The following is a 17,826-nucleotide window of genomic DNA, read 5'->3' on the forward strand; positions in this document are numbered from 1 at the left end:
TGAGTGAGTTCAGTTTTACTCCGCACTCAGCAATATTCCAGCTCTATGGCCCCAGTCTGAAAATAATCGAGTCTGGACCACACAATTCAGTGATCAACAACATGAGCGATCTGCGCAACTGGGAGCCGATGACATGGGTCATCCAAGTCAGCGAGCCTGACCTCCAAATCGCCTTTTATGGCAAGCATGGGTTGCTGAAGGCCTATTCCACCCCGAACCTTCACGGGTCGTAAATCACGCGGTTTAGGTGATGAATTTCATTACACATTAATCTCCCCGGTCTTTGGACAGTCAGAGAAATCAGGTGACTGACAAATATTTCAACGCAAAACCAAACCTCTTTTAAAAGAATGTACTTTTTAATAGTCGAAAACTAGGACAGTCAGAGAAATCAGGTGACTGACAAATATTTCAACGCAAAACCAAACCTCTTTTAAAAGAATGTACTTTTTAATAGTCGAAAACTAGGAAATCTTATTAAAGTGTAAAACCATCATGTTCCTATCTAACATAAACAGATGGATATTATATACTTAAATGTATGTTGTCAATGCTCTCAGTGGCCAATCTTGTATACCTACATATCACGTTTTATGTCAAATTTATGTACCGCTAACTGTTACCAGCTGTGGAGATCGATGTTCATGCTGTTAATCACTGGATTGTTTAGTCCAGACTCGCATATTTACGGACACATTGCTAGAATATTGCAGAGTGCTACGTAAAACTAAACTCACTCACTCACTCTTGTCGCTGATTACGGCCCTAGAGAAAATATTTTTCAGTTCAGATAGATGTTCCGGTCAAGCCAATAAGAATATATAACAGAGCAGATCCCACATATCCTATATAATAAATAAATACCATATAATACCATACCAAAAGTAATAATTCCTAATTCGATTCTTACTCTTGTTGATACTTCGAGAATTATACAGTCGTCAGCAGCCTGAAGTCGATTTCTGCGAGTCAGTTGACACAACAATGCTGCTGGCGAATAGATGCAAGAAGAATTCCCTGTAACCCCGCAACAGAACTCCCGACACATCTCTACACCAACAGGATGAAGGACGTATCCTAGCAACGGCTTCATGGCGACGATAATGACCAGGCTCGACCCACACCACATGCTTCCACCGGAAGAACCAAACAATATTTAATAATTTCATTTAGAGCAAAGTCCTTTCACCTTGTGAATACTTAGCGCGATAGAGGAAGAATACCCAGGTCAATCGAATTTTGGTTATAGTTCCCTGTGGATACGTAATGAAGGTAAGAGGCCATGCTTTTAAGTGTCACATAATAGCATTACCCAACCGGGTACCCATTCATTGCTGGTGAGAGTTAAGAAAGCGTTAAGTCACTTGCCATGTGTTGCGGTGTAGAGCAGGACCGGAGACCTAGAGGCTAAGTGTATTTTGACATTATTTGAAGAGCTGCCAATACACGTCTCTATCGCTGTGTATGGATTACCTATGAAAATGGTTTCCATAGCAAGCTGTACACCTTTCCTTTCGTGGAAATCAGTGCAGGCCAACATAACTGCATTCTCTTAACTGATCATATTTTCTTTGCATTACCAAATCCTCTTTCCATTGTGGAGTCAGTATTCCGCCTATACAATTCTGAATAACGTATCCATGGTTATCCAGGAACCAACCGATCCATTGGAGATGCTGATAATCAACACCAGTAATCAAATCCTAGACTAATGCCTAATCTCTGAATATAGATAACGTTGATACAAGAAAACCCGTATAAATTGTAAAGGAGCCCTTAGGAGACCAGAGGAATTCTAGACTTGCTTCATTTAGGGCTTTAGCATTGCAGAGAGGGCTTGGAAGTGGGGGAAGTATTGTGGTTCAGGGACTGAGTGAGACTAATCAAATCCTTGCTGCCCGACTCAAAACAAATTTACTTTTTGTTTTGTTGTCAGGAATCTAAAGCTGGAAGTCGACATTCTGTCAGTATATTCTAGTCGGAGCCACACAGACGGGTGAGTGATATCATGAGCATTCTCAAATTATCTTCTTTGGTCACAATATTTTTCATGCAATCGACAACAGCTCAGACTCAGTGTTTTCACAACCTCTGGGTGCATTCACTGTAACAGATTTGTTTGACTTTTTCAACAGTGGCATGCACTTGTGGCATGACGTTCTATCAAAATTTAACATAATTAACTGTTCATTTGAATTTTCATAAATGAACTTACTTGTGTTCCTTAGGAAAACAAAACATAGTGCGCATTTTTAAAAAAGTAATTGATACTGTCTGGCTTACAGGACGCTGACAGAAGCTATTACAGTATACTCTAAGTGGATGAGTTGGGGACATGTGCGGATTTATTTGGCTTCACCTCACCTGAAGAAGAGACTAGAATCTGTCTCGAAACGTTGTGACCTTGTATAATAAAGAAGTTGAACCATAAAGCACTTTTAGTTTGATTCCTCCAACTTCTAAAATGCCTTTGAAACAACTTATTTGGCTTAAAGGGGTACTGATGCGGAGCGAATAATTTGTCAGGATGCCCAACGGTCAGGATGCCCATCATATGCCATTATATAATTTAAAAATATCCATGGTATTCCTTGTCTGATCGTAACAAAATATCCCAGCAGTGTAGTTTGTTTTCGGATGCTTGGATGGTATAGCGACTGATCCAGTTTGATCCTATTTCTGTGTTTTTAACCTCGATATTTAATCATGTTACCTGAAAATATGATGTCTACAGGCACGTAGCAAGCCATTGGTTTCAGTCCGAAAGATTGCAAAGCTTTATATTTAGGTAGTTTTGAGTGTTGGTTCAGCTGTGATAGCAAATATCATACGTAAATTTTGGTAGCTATGGTAGCTACCCTGGTTTATTATTTATGATAACAAAAACACACAATTGATTTATTTACCTAAGTACACAGCAAATGCCTGTATGTATTTCTTATGTAACGAAGTTCCGTTGGTATCCTCAAAACAGTTTCAGCCCATAAGTGTTTTCAGGCTGCATGCGACACAGAGATTACATTTTCCTTGCTGTAACTCGCGTTTGATGGTGTAAACCTACACGTGTTATTTGTCATCATTCTCTTGATGGTCAGTTAATGAATTTATAACAGGTATAATTAGCGGCAACACCACTCAGGTTATATACTCAACAAAGGTCCCCTTTTGGCATTTCTCCTGTCTGGAGTAAATACTCAACATTATAAATTAAGGTCTGTAGTGGCAAATGTATTCATTCAATTTGTATGTTATGTAATATGTGCATGTAAGTATGGAATCCGAGAAGGGACATTGTCGCGTTGTCGCCCTCTCAAAACAGCAAAATGAGGCGAAAATTAACCAAAGCGCGACAATGCGACAATGCGACAACGCGACATTTCGCCCATTTGTCGCATTGTAGCGATGTCGCGTGTCGCGTTTCGAATAATATTTTCTCTGTTCTTCCAAAGTGCGACACGCGACATAGCGACACTTTTCAAGGTCAAAATATGTCGCGTTGTCGCATAGTCGCCCTATCTAAGATATGTAAGAATTCACTAAAACGAGACACACGACAATGCGACAACGCGACATTTCATCAAAATGTCGCGTGTCACGCTTTGTTAAAATATTGACCATAGTATGCATTTAACAAATTCACTAAAACTGTCGCCCTGCCCTGTCTGAAATTTGGTCACACTGAGAGACGCTCTTATCGGCCACCGCCCACCTCACCAAGGTTCAAGTACAATGGTCATGACGTCATCATCGCCTGTTCTGACGTCACGAGGTTCCAGTCGTCCGAGGGCTCCTCTTGATTATTCTGGTGCAGTAACGAGACCGTGCCCAAGTCAATATTGTAAGCTTGGTTTCGGAGCGTCCCAAATATCGCTATTATCCAGTCCATTCTGGGAAATGTATTTCCTGCATCTTATCAAATTTGAGTAAAAACTAACTTCAGTCAAAACTCAGACTTGGATTTGTTTCGAGAAATCGGGTCTAGATCGTTCAAGGAATTAGTAGGGATAACAGACTGACTGTACCCCTGTGTGTTTTTTCTAGATTGCTTGTTTGGTTTTGGTTTTTGCTTTAGTTTCTCTCTCATCTTTCAAGAGCGGTTACTGCACTAAATACATAAGTGAGTGAGTGGGTGAGTTCAGTTTTACGCCGCACGCAGCAGTATTCCACCTATATGGCAGCGGTTTGTAAGTAATCGAGTCTCGACCAGACAATCCAGTGATCAACAGCACGAGCATCAATCTGCGCAATTGGGAACCGAAGACATGTTTCAACCAAGACAGCGAGCCTGACCACCCGATCTCATTAGTCACCTCTTACGACAAACTGAGTCGCCTGTCATGGCCAGCACGGATTGCTGAAGGCCCATTCTACCTCCGGGACCTTCACGCGTCTACTAATGCACTAATGATCTTTCAAGAATAGTTACTGTACAAATACATAAGGTCATAAGGAAGTGCAAGTGGTGGTGCATCTCCAAATAGTCATTATTATCATACCAACATTGATTGACTCCTATATGCCTCACAGTGTTTTCATTCGTAAATTGAAAATGGGGTTCCCCTGCTTTCTTGAGGAGCATATTGAGATTGTGCAGGTCACGCTATCTAGGTCATATCACCGGTTTAACAGCGTCTACGTGTACATCCCACTGCAGTGTCCTCATTGCAACTGCTGAGTCAGGTACAAGGTGAGTGTGTGTTGACAAATTGTTTTCCATGAAATAGCATTGTCATGTACGATTGGTGAAATATAGGCAATGACTAGCAGAGCTGTTAGCCTTTGATGATTTAGGTTGCATATACGTGTATACAGGTAGGCCTGTGTATTACCCACCCTTACCCGAAGACCTCCATGTTGTTTAAAAACGATTGTTCCCGTTAGAGTGAACGTTATACCTCCATGAAATTATTTTAATTACACGAGTAACACGACACACAACTTCGATAAGTCAGGTTCTTCTCGGGTTTCTTCCTAAGGAACGACGGAACACACAGGGTCATTTCATGTGTAAGAGCAATTTATTAATTACTGGACAGTTTACACGCGTCCCCAGTACATCGAGGCCATGTACTGGTAACTGACTGCCGAGAAGATGTGTTCGAACAGGGATATCTGTATATAGTCTACCTAGTTCGCACTGAAGAGAAATTCAGTTCTGTCTGCCGAGAAACTCTGCTCTGTTCCTCGTTTGGGGTGCTTTTATACTTAGTCCCCAAAATCCGGGTCACGTATCAGCCAGTGGTCATTAGAAGGACTTGTGTCATCCTGTCTATCACCGTTAACGATTGATGATAATCAGCATGCGATAACAAGTTGTTAGTTGGAGTTACATATCAGCTTGTGTCATCCTGCCCATCACTGTTGATGCGTGGTCATAACACACGATAGCAAGTTGTTAGTTGGAGTTACATATCAACTTGTGTCATCCTGCCCATCACTGTTGATGAGTGGTCATAACACACGATAGCAAGTTGTTAGTTGGAGTTACATATCAACTTGTGTCATCCTGCCCATCACTGTTGATGCGTGGTCATAACACACGATAGCAAGTTGTTAGTTGGAGTTACATATCAACTTGTGTCATCCTGCCCATCACTGTTGATGCGTGGTCATAACACACGATAGCAAGTTGTTAGTTGGAGTTACATATCAACTTGTGTCATCCTGCCCATCACTGTTGATGAGTGGTCATAACACACGATAGCAAGTTGTTAGTTGGAGTTACATATCAACTTGTGTCATCCTGCCCATCACTGTTGATGAGTGGTCATAACACACGATAGCAAGTTGTTAGTTGGAGTTACATATCAGCTTGTGTTATCCTGCCCATCACTGTTGATGAGTGGTCATAACACACGATAACAAGTTGTTAGTTGGAGTTACATATCAGCTTGTGTCATCCTGCCCATCACTGTTGATGAGTGGTCATAACACACGATAGCAAGTTGTTAGTTGGAGTTACATATCAGCTTGTGTCATCCTGCCCATCACTGCTGATGAGTGGTCATAACACACGATAGCAAGTTGTTGGAGTTACATATCAGCTTGTGTCATCCTGCCCATCACTGTTGATGAGTGGTCATAACACACGATAGCAAGTTGTTGGAGTTACATATCAGCTTGTGTCATCCTGCCCATCACTGTTGATGAGTGGTCATAACACACGATAGCAAGTTGTTGGAGTTACATATCAGCTTGTGTCATCCTGCCCATCACTGTTGATGCGTGGTCATAACACACGATAGCAAGTTGTTAGTTGGAGTTACATATCAGCTTGTGTTATCCTGCCCATCACTGTTGATGAGTGGTCATAACACACGATAGCAAGTTGTTAGTTGGAGTTACATATCAGCTTGTGTTCCTGCCCATCACTGTTGATGCGTGGTCATAACACACGATAGCAAGTTGTTAGTTGGAGTTACATATCAGCTTGTGTCATCCTGCCCTTCACTGCTGATGAGTGGTCGGTCATAACACACGATAGCAAGTTGTTGGAGTTACATATCCGCTTGTGTCATCCTGCCCATCACTGTTGATGAGTGGTCATAACACACGATAGCAAGTTGTTGGAGTTACATATCAGCTTGTGTCATCCTGCCCATCACTGTTGATGAGTGGTCATAACACACGATAGCAAGTTGTTGGAGTTACATATCAGCTTGTGTCATCCTGCCCATCACTGTTGATGCGTGGTCATAACACACGATAGCAAGTTGTTAGTTGGAGTTACATATCAGCTTGTGTCATCCTGCCCATCACTGTTGATGAGTGGTCATAACACACGATAGCAAGTTGTTAGTTGGAGTTACATATCAGCTTGTGTTCCTGCCCATCACTGTTGATGCGTGGTCATAACACACGATAGCAAGTTGTTAGTTGGAGTTACATATCAACTTGTGTCATCCTGCCCATCACTGTTGATGAGTGGTCATAACACACGATAGCAAGTTGTTAGTTGGAGTTACATATCCGCTTGTGTTATCCTGCCCATCACTGTTGATGCGTGGTCATAACTAACGATAGCAAGTTGTTAGTTGGAGTTACATATCAGCTTGTGTCATCCTGCCCATCACTGTTGAAGAGTGGTCATAACACACGATAGCAAGTTGTTGGAGTTACATATCAGCTTGTGTCATCCTGCCCATCACTGTTGATGAGTGGTCATAACACACGATAGCAAGTTGTTAATTGCCTGAACTTGACCACCGACTGACACACCTGACCGCCTTCACAATAGGCACTGCTCAGGGTCGGCTTATTTTGTTACACATAGTGTTGTTTCTGTTCTTGTCAACGTTCAATTTACCCATTCATTAAGACCATCTGTACATTCAGTGACTTATATTCGCCCATATGCATATAATTGTCAGCTACCTAGCCGCACATCAGTGGTTGTTCGAGTCTTTCTCTTTTGCCAATATCCAGCGTTAAATGATGACGTCCACAGTTTGCTGGACACCATTGTCCTCAAGTGACAATCTCAACACTGTTGTCCTGCATTACACAGCCATAGAACACGTGTCATCTTAGTAGAGTCACATTACCTGTATAAGGAAAGTGTGATTAACTAGGAACAGGAATTGGAAAGGATCAAAGGTTCAACTGTAAAAAATATCTTAAAATCGACAAGTTCTTTCAGAATGTGGACAGGAAAGAGACCCGCACTTGCTACACTTGTAACGTTGCTGCTGGTCTTGTCTACTGCGAAAACACAGAAAGTGTCAACTTTGAATGGCCCACTTCTAGGACAACGCCTGTCAGTTTTGGGCAAATCCCTTGACGTATTCTATGGAATACCATATGCCAAGCCTCCTGTAGGTGATCTACGCTTCAAGAATCCTCAGCCTTCAGAGTCATGGGGACCGGAAGTGAGAGATGCACAAAACCCAACGCCATCTTGCTTCCAACCAATAGGTGCTCATGGCACAGATGAGAAGCACAAACAGATGCCAGACGATTACAGTGAAGACTGCCTTCACCTTACAGCGTGGGCGCCATCAGACAATGCTGGCAATCTAGCAGTGATGGTCTGGATCCACGGTGGAGGTTTCTATTTTGGATCTACAAGACTGCCACTGTTCTGAAGGGTTTGTGATTGTGTTCACGGGCGTTGTGGTTTGATGGCATAAACGCAGCCGTTTCGGAGCATGTCATGGACTTTTTCGTGCTGCACGGGATTTTGTGTACCGTTCATCTGGGCATCTTGAACATGTGGCAGATTTTGAGTGTTGAGCGCTGGAGACAGAATAGACGAGTAGCTCTCCAGTAGTTTGTGACACAAAACAGTAAAATAGAAATAGGAGAGATAGATAGATAGATAGAGTAGGATTAACTAAATAGACAGGTTTGCATATTTAGTTTAATTTTCATTGCATATATTTTACATTTCATTACATTACAAGGGAATTTCACTTTTAGTTGATTACAAGGGGATTTCACGTTTAGTTGTTTAAAGGGGAGTTCATGTTTAGTTAGTTAAAAGATTTGGTTTGAAAGGTAAGTCGAAATTTATATTTTAGTTTAATTTCCACTGCGTTACAGCCACTATATGAAGGAAAGTACCTTGCGGCAGAGAATGACGTCATCGTTGTATCAATGAATTACAGATTGGGGCCTTTAGGGTTCAGCTACCTTGGACCAGATACCATCCCTGGCAACATGGGCTTGATGGATCAAAGATTAGCCTTACAGTGGGTGAAAGACAACATTGTCAACTTTGGTGGAGATCCAACCCGAGTGACCATATTTGGAGAAAGTGCTGGTGGTGTAAGCGTAGGTGTACACTTGGCTTCACCTCTGTCAAGAGACCTCTTTGACAGAGCAATCGCACACAGTGGAATCCTCACTTGCTCATGGATATACAACGTTCCCAAAACAGCAAAACGGAAACTGAAGAGATTTGCTGATCTCCTTCAGTGTCCTTCATCTTCACCTGATGCCGAGATATATGACTGCTTGAAGACAGCAGACGCACAGACTATGGTTGACGTTCGGCTTGTTTTGTTAGATGAAGGAGTTCCATTTCCTCCAGTTATAGATGGGTACTTCCTCCCCGATGACCCCAAAACTCTTCTGTCCACAGGTTCCATAAAGCAGACCAGTGTATTGCATGGCTTTACTAAAGATGAGACAACACTGTTTTCTGCAATGACATTGAAACGTTCGTTGAGAAACGTATCAACATTACCGGAAACACTGATTTTAAGTCGTCAAGAATATGACAGCTTTCTTTCTTTTGACATTGTCATTGGGAAAGACATCGCAGAGCCTATCCGTCTGTTTTATGAAAGTCTGAAAGCCCCTCTAAAGGACACGGATTATTTAGATGTAGTGACTCGCGCAACTTCGGACAAGAGATTTAAGTGTCCTCATCTTGAGTTTGACAGATTGTACTCTCCTGCCAACCCCACCTATGTATACAGTTTTAATCACCAGTTATCAGTTAGTCCGAATCCACAGTGGATGGGAGCAGCACACTGGTACGAACTTGACTTTGTGTTTGGTTGGGTCCTTGAAAAGTCTCTGGGATGTACAGAGGAGGAAGTGGAACTCAGCAGAACCATCATGACATACTGGACCAACTTTGCCAAGTCGGGGTGAGTGAGTAAATGAGAGAGTGAAATGGAGTACACTCTAAATTACAAATTTAATGATACTCAACAGATCAATCAACAGATTGTTTTGATATATTCAATACTTATTGAGGTTTTCTTATCTGTATACAGTAATCCAAACGCTCCTGTCCCCGTCAAGGTGAACTGGCCAGCCTCTGACAACACTGATCTCTCCTACATGGTCCTGGACGTGGGCAGCAAGTTAGCCGCAGGACACGGGGTAGTCAACCACGAATGTGTCTTCATCAACAGGATTCTACCTATGATTTCTAAAGGTAATATTATAATGGGATATCACGTTTCACAGCTACACACATAATTTATCATGAAAACTCTTCATGGAATACCATGATTTCAATGCGGTCAAATCAATAGGTTCGTTCTGAAGCCGTCATAATGCTCAAATGCCCGTATGTTGGCGTCATGTGTACTCATTAAGGGTATTTTTGTTACTTTTGTAACAGAAATTTCATGTCAAGTTGAAAATTTACCTCTGACATGCACGATCAGTTCTAGTTGATCATGACGATACGACGATGTTTACCGTTATCCTCCTAGGGGCAGTGGAGTAGCCTCGTGGTTCAAGCGTTTGCTTGTCCGGTTCAAGTCCTTGGTCCTATTGTCCATATGGGTACAGTGCGTGAAGCTTATTTCTGATGTCACGAAGCGTGATGTTGCTGGAAGATTGCTAAAAGTGCCTTAACACCCCCCACCCCCACCCCCACCCCCTCTCTCTCTCGCTCTCTTTCACCATCTCTATCTTGCTCTCTCTCTCTCGCACTCGCTCGCTCTCTCTCACTCACTCGCCACAGACACTCCCTCACTCGCTCACTCACCTTTGTTATGCTACTAGTAAATAACAGTATGAAGGCAGCAATACCTGAAGGGCATGGTATTGCAACATGGCAGACTGAAGGCTGCAAATTGTGGTGAATGTACAGTGTTGATGATACAACAGGGATATCATAAATGCATCCTTGTGTTTCAGATCCACCAGAAGGGCAGGACTATTGCACAAAAGGATGAAAGGACAGCATGATGTTAATCACAGCCGGACAGTAATAATTTAACAATATAATACAGCTTTTGCCAGTTGTAGCACCACAAAAAGTCATTGTGTACGCCAAAGAAACCCCGGTCCCAGAGAGTCCTCACAGTTACTGTGAATCCTATAGTCAATACACACCCACCGGTCCCTTACAGTAAACATACCCCTATGTAGCCATCAATGATCTGATGAAATACACAAATTTGCCAACTTTCTGTTGTTCCTTATGGCGGGTACCCCATCTTTGAGGTGGACATAAACTCTGTATAGCTCGCATGGGCAGTATTATTACTAGAAACATGTTCAAGATTCATGGGATAGCCCAGTAGTTAAAGCTCCAGCTCATCACGCCGATGACACGGGTTCGATTCCCCACATGGGTACAATGAGTGAAGCCCATTTCTGGTGTTCCCGCTGTGATGTTGCTGGAATATTGCTGAAGGCGGCGTAAGCCCATATACTCCCCCTCGGGGTAAAACCATATCCTCCCCCTCGGTGTAAAACCATATCCTCCCCCTCGGCGTAAAACCATATCCTCCCCCTGTAAGTGATGTTTATGATTATTTTTTCAACAAATGTGCCACCATCTTAAATTCCCAACAAACGACTTACATCCCCAAAAGGAACAGTCAAAAATACATTTTGGTCGTACGTGCAAGACTTTTCGGAATGCGGTTTAGTCGACTGACATGCACTGATATGCATTATCAGTAAAATCGCCTCGATTGATCTGCTTTAATCTGAGGGTTTAATATCAGTATATATTGCATAGCGCACGGTGTTGCTATCAAGCTGCCTGGCATATCGGGACTACCTGTAGTGTTGTAGCACGTCACATCAGGCTCGCGTTGTCAGACTCTGTGACTGCTCGTGCACACAGTCGTCAGAGAGTTTTGTAAACAAGGTTTTACAAAGTGGCTGCACACCCACTCCACATTATGCAAGTCACCCAGTGATGTCCCATATATTATCATACGACCGGCAACACAGGACTAGACTAACATCTAGTCTCCAGTATGAACATATTTTACACAGAGAAAACACAAGCCATGGTAAGAAAAATATGTAATGAAAAGGACATTTTCAGACAGTTATACTGAAATCTAACCTTGCGTGAGCTTTCTAGGATATGTTTGTTGTAGGTCTGTATGACAGAGTATGTAGAATACGTCTCGTGACTAGCCATTCCCTTAAGCAGTTTTAGCTGGACGCAGCACCCAGTCCTTTTTTATTTGGCGCATTGCCCTTCTTTGTAGTACAATAATTGAAATTAACACTAATGCAGATATGATCCTTTATTACTCGCCCGTGGAAGATACTGTAATATGTTATCGGCAGTGTTACATTAGTCCTTGATACATAGTATCGCTTTCGCCCGTTTGATATGAAAATCATTAACTCGTTTAGTAAAATTAGTATTACACGGAAGGTCGTTTAGTATCCTCTAGTAATATAATACTTGAAAGTCTATCACATGCCCATTTTGGAATAAGGGTGCCGCTGTTTCGGAATCCTGAGAGAAACACTTGTGACCCTGACCACACCCACAAACTGTAGTTTTGTTTGTTACGCTCAACAATAAGCCGCCTTTCATCGAGGGTAGCTTTTACGCACAAAGATCCGTCAATAATTATATATGCGATTACACGTCGTTAGTATGGGAAGTACAGTGTTCCCAGAAATTATTGAGAACATCTTTGTTTTTTTTCTAATGATGCTAAGATTGGAAAAAGGGCTTTCATTATGCACTAAGCATACTAAATAAGGGAGACAACTCTTGAAGGCTTAGAAGGCAGCTCATTACGTCAAGAGTTATCTCCCTTGTCTGAGCAGACGGCTTCCTGTGTTGACATGACAAAATTTACAGCAAGAGAGAAAAGAAAGCTCATTCTAGATGATTTTGAAAGGGGTGAGGCCGATGCTAAAGTGTTAGCTTGTAGACATGGTATTCCTCTGTCTACAGTATACGGAACTTTGAAGAATATTCAAACAGGAACCGGGATAGAGCCCAAAGCAGGGGCAGGTCAACGCCATAAACGTAATGAGTTACATGACGCAACATGATTCTCAATAATTTCTGGGAATACTATACTTGTTGTGAAAGAGTATGAATTGAAACACACCTGTGAAATAAAACACACCTGGATTAAATAGAGGAAATCAGTACATGAGGTATGCATGTAAGTAATCGAATCTGCGCCACACGCTCTGTTAATATTTGAGTGGGGTGGGGTGAGGGTGAAATTTAAGTCCGTCGTCGTCAGGTCACGGTGACCTGCAATTACTCTTGTCACCGAGTGTCATCTACCGATCCAGTACAACCCTTTGAACAGCCAGCACAGGATTCAAGTTCTCCCATGGTACGCAGAATAAAACGTTCCCGGTTCGTTTCATGGTGATTTAAAAACTATTGTGTCGAACTTTGATAGGTCGAAGTCCCTGTTGTCTCGAAGTGAGAGGTTTGTCTTTACGAAATCTTTAATTCACCCTTTGCAGTTGTGTTGAATCCTTGCTGTATTCGATAGTCCTTTAAACTTCGACACAACGCTGGTACCACTGGTTTGGTAAGTGGTATATTTCATATGCTCATGTTGCTAATCACTAGATTGTCTGGTCCAAACTCAGTTAGTTACAGACCGCCGCCATACAGATGGAATATCGCTGAGTTCGCGCAAAACTACATCCACTCACGTATTCATTAGTAGGTTGGTGGTTTCAAACTGAATAAGGTGCTTCGAATGTCAAGATTCAACGTCATGTTTGATCATGATGATCAATTTTCAGTCGGCTTCGGACCAAATGACCGACGTTAATTTCTGATTCCAAGCTCTAAATACGTCATCAAACATACAGTTCTCCGCATCGTTACTTCACAGGATACTCGAATTGCTCATAAGGAACCCTAAAACCAATAACTGGAGGACCCACATGCTTGTGAGGCGGGGATAGAACTAAGCGACTCGTGTATTTACAGAACGTTGTCATACGATTTACCGAGTGCCATGTTAAACAAACACAAATATTCTCCATGACACAATATACCGTGACGATACTGTTTTGCTCGACTCTAGGCGAACGGTTGTACAAAATGACACTTCAATAGATAGAGATTAAAGTATTTGATACAGAGTTTACCATTTAACACGTGATGAGTGTGTATTACAATCTGGTTGACTTGAACTCTAGAAGGTGCTGAGTAATGGAAAGGTAGGACAATTTATGGATGACACACGCACGCACGCACGCACGCACGCACGCACACACACACACACACACGCAGCAAAGGGAAACGTTCAACCAACTGATGCCTTTGCTGGTGGTTCCATAATGGTGTGGGGGTGTGGCTCTCATGACTGTAAACTTGTCACGGTTTCAGTCATTCGTGACCTGTTCGTGTTATTCCTTGCCCTTCTCGAAGGATTTTATATTGGCGTAGGGACATCAGGGCTGCTTCAAACGGGTACACTAACTCTATTCCTGTTTGATTCCAATGATACTTAATACATTGTGTTGCTGTTTGTTTGTTTTGGCTATTTATTTCAAGGAATTAAGCTTACGTGATACACCTAAGAGATCGCACGATCATCAGAGCAGCTCTTTGTTGGACCAGCCGTCACGCCAATAAACACACGTGCGTGTATTTGAATCTCTGCCGTCAATCGCATGTTTTTTTATCAAAAACGTCACAGAAGACAACACATTTCTGCTAGCTACGCTCATTGTACTTTCAATATGATGATATATATTTTTCATATTTTTTAAAACAATAACATAATGTCATGAAGGATTCAAGTAGTCGAGATTATTTCTATCAAAGTACCGCATCCATTAAGCGCTTTCTGATTGGTTTGTCGTATTTTCGCACGTAACAAGCATCAAGTTCGTGACGCGTTTTCCTGAGGGTTCCGGAAAGGGGCGAGTGGTGACGAGTGTCAACACGTGAGAATGTTACGTGTAAATTCAGGATATCCCGGAAGTGCTTGAATCGATGGTTGTCTTCCCTATGATAATCATCCTCTTCCTACAAAACATGTATGTATGCAACGCCGTGCAATATTACGTCATTCATAGGTATATAATCACGTCGAACAGGTCACTGATTTTCCGCGTGCAATTCTACATGTTTACGGTGATTCACCAAGACCAACGTGACGGACACCTAAACAACTACTGAAACAGCGATGGAAGTTCGCTGTGGGAACGTTCACATCACTCTTTGTATATGAATCTAGCGATTATAAATTCGACCTATTGCCGGTATAAGTGACACAAAAAGGGGGTGATGCATAAAAAAGCACATCACAAGCTATGAAACAAACAGTTAGTCTAACAAGATAAAAACATCGTCTGCTTTCCGGAAAATAGCTCGATAAGACTGTTAAATAATTTCTATGTCAGGTTTATTATCAGATTTCGTTGACAACATAGTCATTGACCTGGTAACATCGAACATGGCCAGTCGTCTACTCACATTAACTCAGAAATTCTAGCCCAGAACAGTGTAAATGATAAAGAATACAAAAGGCGAAAAAAGTTGTCTTCAAAATGTTTATTTAATTATGAGTTCACTGATACATGAATTATGGTTAGACAGTTAAATATGGGGTCATGACACGTTTCCTCATAACTAACCACAAGTCCCTGTGAAAGCTATTGCAGGTGAGCAATACTGACAAATTAAGCTTACCTTATGAACAGGTTCTGTGACGTGTGTATTTGTTGTAGTTATCTCTGACGGTATGATTCGTATGCATGAATCTGCACCGTATACTTATATCTAACAGTACTACTAAACACAAAAAATGGTATAAGCACAAATGGTACTATACACGTAAAATCGTCCGCCTTAGGCTCGCCTGTTCTAACAGCTTCTATAGATTTTATATGGACATGTTCAGGCCCCCCTAAGTAATTGAAGGAATTACAGCAAATTTGAAGGAATTGCATCTCAAATGTAAACAAACGCAGCCCACTCGCGAAACAATTGCAGCGATATCGGTAATTTAGCGGTAATAACAGAAACACATCGGCCCTATCGGAAGCAATGTCGGTAATACTGGAAACACGCTCGGCCATCTTCGGAGATTTTTCGATCGCGAGCGGAAACTCACGCAGCAAAACATGGCGTCGTTGGAAGAAGCACCCGTCTCGGTGAGTTTTGTTTTTAGTTCCTACTATTACATTTTTATACTTATCCATCTTTGACCACCCGTGTTGAATGCGTCTAGGTATGAGGTGTTGTCGGGGCAATAGCTTATGTTTTTAGGAAAAGATAGTCACTCTAGGAGAGTGTCACAAGTCATGCCCCTGGAGATTGTTTACATCTGAACAACGAAGTCGTGCCGATGATTACGAACATCATGAGCGTGCGCCATGAAGAAGTTTATGAGCCATAATGTTTCTTGCCATGAAGCGCAATTGACAAGTTTAAACGCATTTTACAAAAGAAAATGATGTTATATCTAGCGCACGTTCGTAATCATCGGCACGACTTCGATGTTCAGATGTAAACAATCTCCAGGGGCATGACTTGTGACACTCTCCTAGAGTGACTATCTTTTCCTAAAAACATAAGCTATTGCCCCGACAACACCTCATACCTAGACGCATTCAACACGGGTGGTCAAAGATGGATAAGTATAAAAATGTAATAGTAGGAACTAAAAACAAAACTCACCGAGACGGGTGCTTCTTCCAACGACGCCATGTTTTGCTGCGTGAGTTTCCGCTCGCGACCGAAAAATCTCCGAAGATGGCCGAGCGTGTTTCCAGTATTACCGACATTGCTTCCGATAGGGCCGATGTGTTTCTGTTATTACCGCTAAATTACCGATATCGCTGCAATTGTTTCGCGAGTGGGCTGCGTTTGTTTACATTTGAGATGCAATTCCTTCAAATTTGCTGTAATTCCTTCAATTACTTAGGGGGGCCTGTTGTTGTTATTAAAGCAAATACCCACAACATGAATATTCTAGTCGTTTCTATTATTGTCCTTTTAAAAAATATATAAATAAAGTTAAAGTCAAAATGGATTAAGTTAAGGTTTAAAAGAAGTACAAGACATCGAGTTGTACAAGGTTCACATCTGAAATCTTGCATTATACGATTTTCTCTACAAAACCCTACGTATGTTTGAGGGAGTAACAATTATTTCTAACTGTATGCCTTATAAAACCTCATGTATGTTTGAGGGAGTAATGATTATTTCTGACTGTATGCCCTACAAAACCCCATGTATGTTTGAGGGCGTATCTTTTCGGATGTCCACTTTGCATTTATGACAATCTACAAAAACGTACATAAATATGAAATTTATTCGTCAAGAGATACTGATACTGGCGAGTTTTACTATGCAGTAGTGAACTGATTGTTAACATTGTGACATCATGGATGCTAGCGTTATTCTGATACTGGCAGTAACGGTACATTTACTTCTATTCAGATCCAGCGAGACAGTGCATTATGTGTTAGATTTGATGGGTATGGATGGATTAAAGGGGCACTGATGCGGAGCAATTTCCGTGGACTGGTGTAAACGTTTGTTATTGTTTTTCTCCCGTGTGTACCCGGATGATATCCCAGAATTCGTGACTGGTTCGGGACCTCTGCTGCGAAGTCCGTGAGCGCAATTGATAGTTTAATTATAGACAGATCAGCTGAGGTGAAGTCATTTGTACTTCATTACAAATGTATTATGAAAACAAATGAAACTCTTTGAAGGTTAATCATCTGCCAGTGGTAGAAATGGTAAAAAACTATTAAGACGGAAAAATAACGAAGTCAATGTGCGTCTCTATAGTTTGTCCCATAACCCTAATTAGTTTATTGTCATATTTGTATGATTCTGAAAATTAATAAAAGAACACACGATTTGCTTATACTCATAGTAAATTTCTAGTAACATAACAGCAACATTTATACATTGTATAGATTGCCAATGTGGATCCTATTTCACACACATACGCGATCTAGTGTGTGTCATGCAGATTCTGCTGAATGCTACAACAAATGAATTAAAACAAAATGCAAATAATGAATGTAAAACAGACTAATTTTATAGCAACAATGTCAGGCTACTATCTTGTTCAGGAATGTATCCATCAATATCCACGTAAAAGAAATCGTATACCATTCATCTGCAGCTGGTAAATAATCCTGCTCTGT

At 41.5% G+C, this 17,826-nt stretch overlaps 1 pseudogene; it reads left to right on the top strand.

The window, feature by feature from the left end:
- Positions 1-7,640: 7,640 nt before the first annotated feature.
- On the top strand, positions 7,641-10,869 carry LOC137260090 (cholinesterase-like; annotated as a pseudogene).
- Positions 10,870-17,826: the final 6,957 nt, after the last annotated feature.

This window comes from Haliotis asinina, chromosome 13 (genome assembly GCF_037392515.1).
Source record: "Haliotis asinina isolate JCU_RB_2024 chromosome 13, JCU_Hal_asi_v2, whole genome shotgun sequence".
In the NCBI taxonomy this organism is placed as follows: domain Eukaryota; kingdom Metazoa; phylum Mollusca; class Gastropoda; order Lepetellida; family Haliotidae; genus Haliotis; species Haliotis asinina.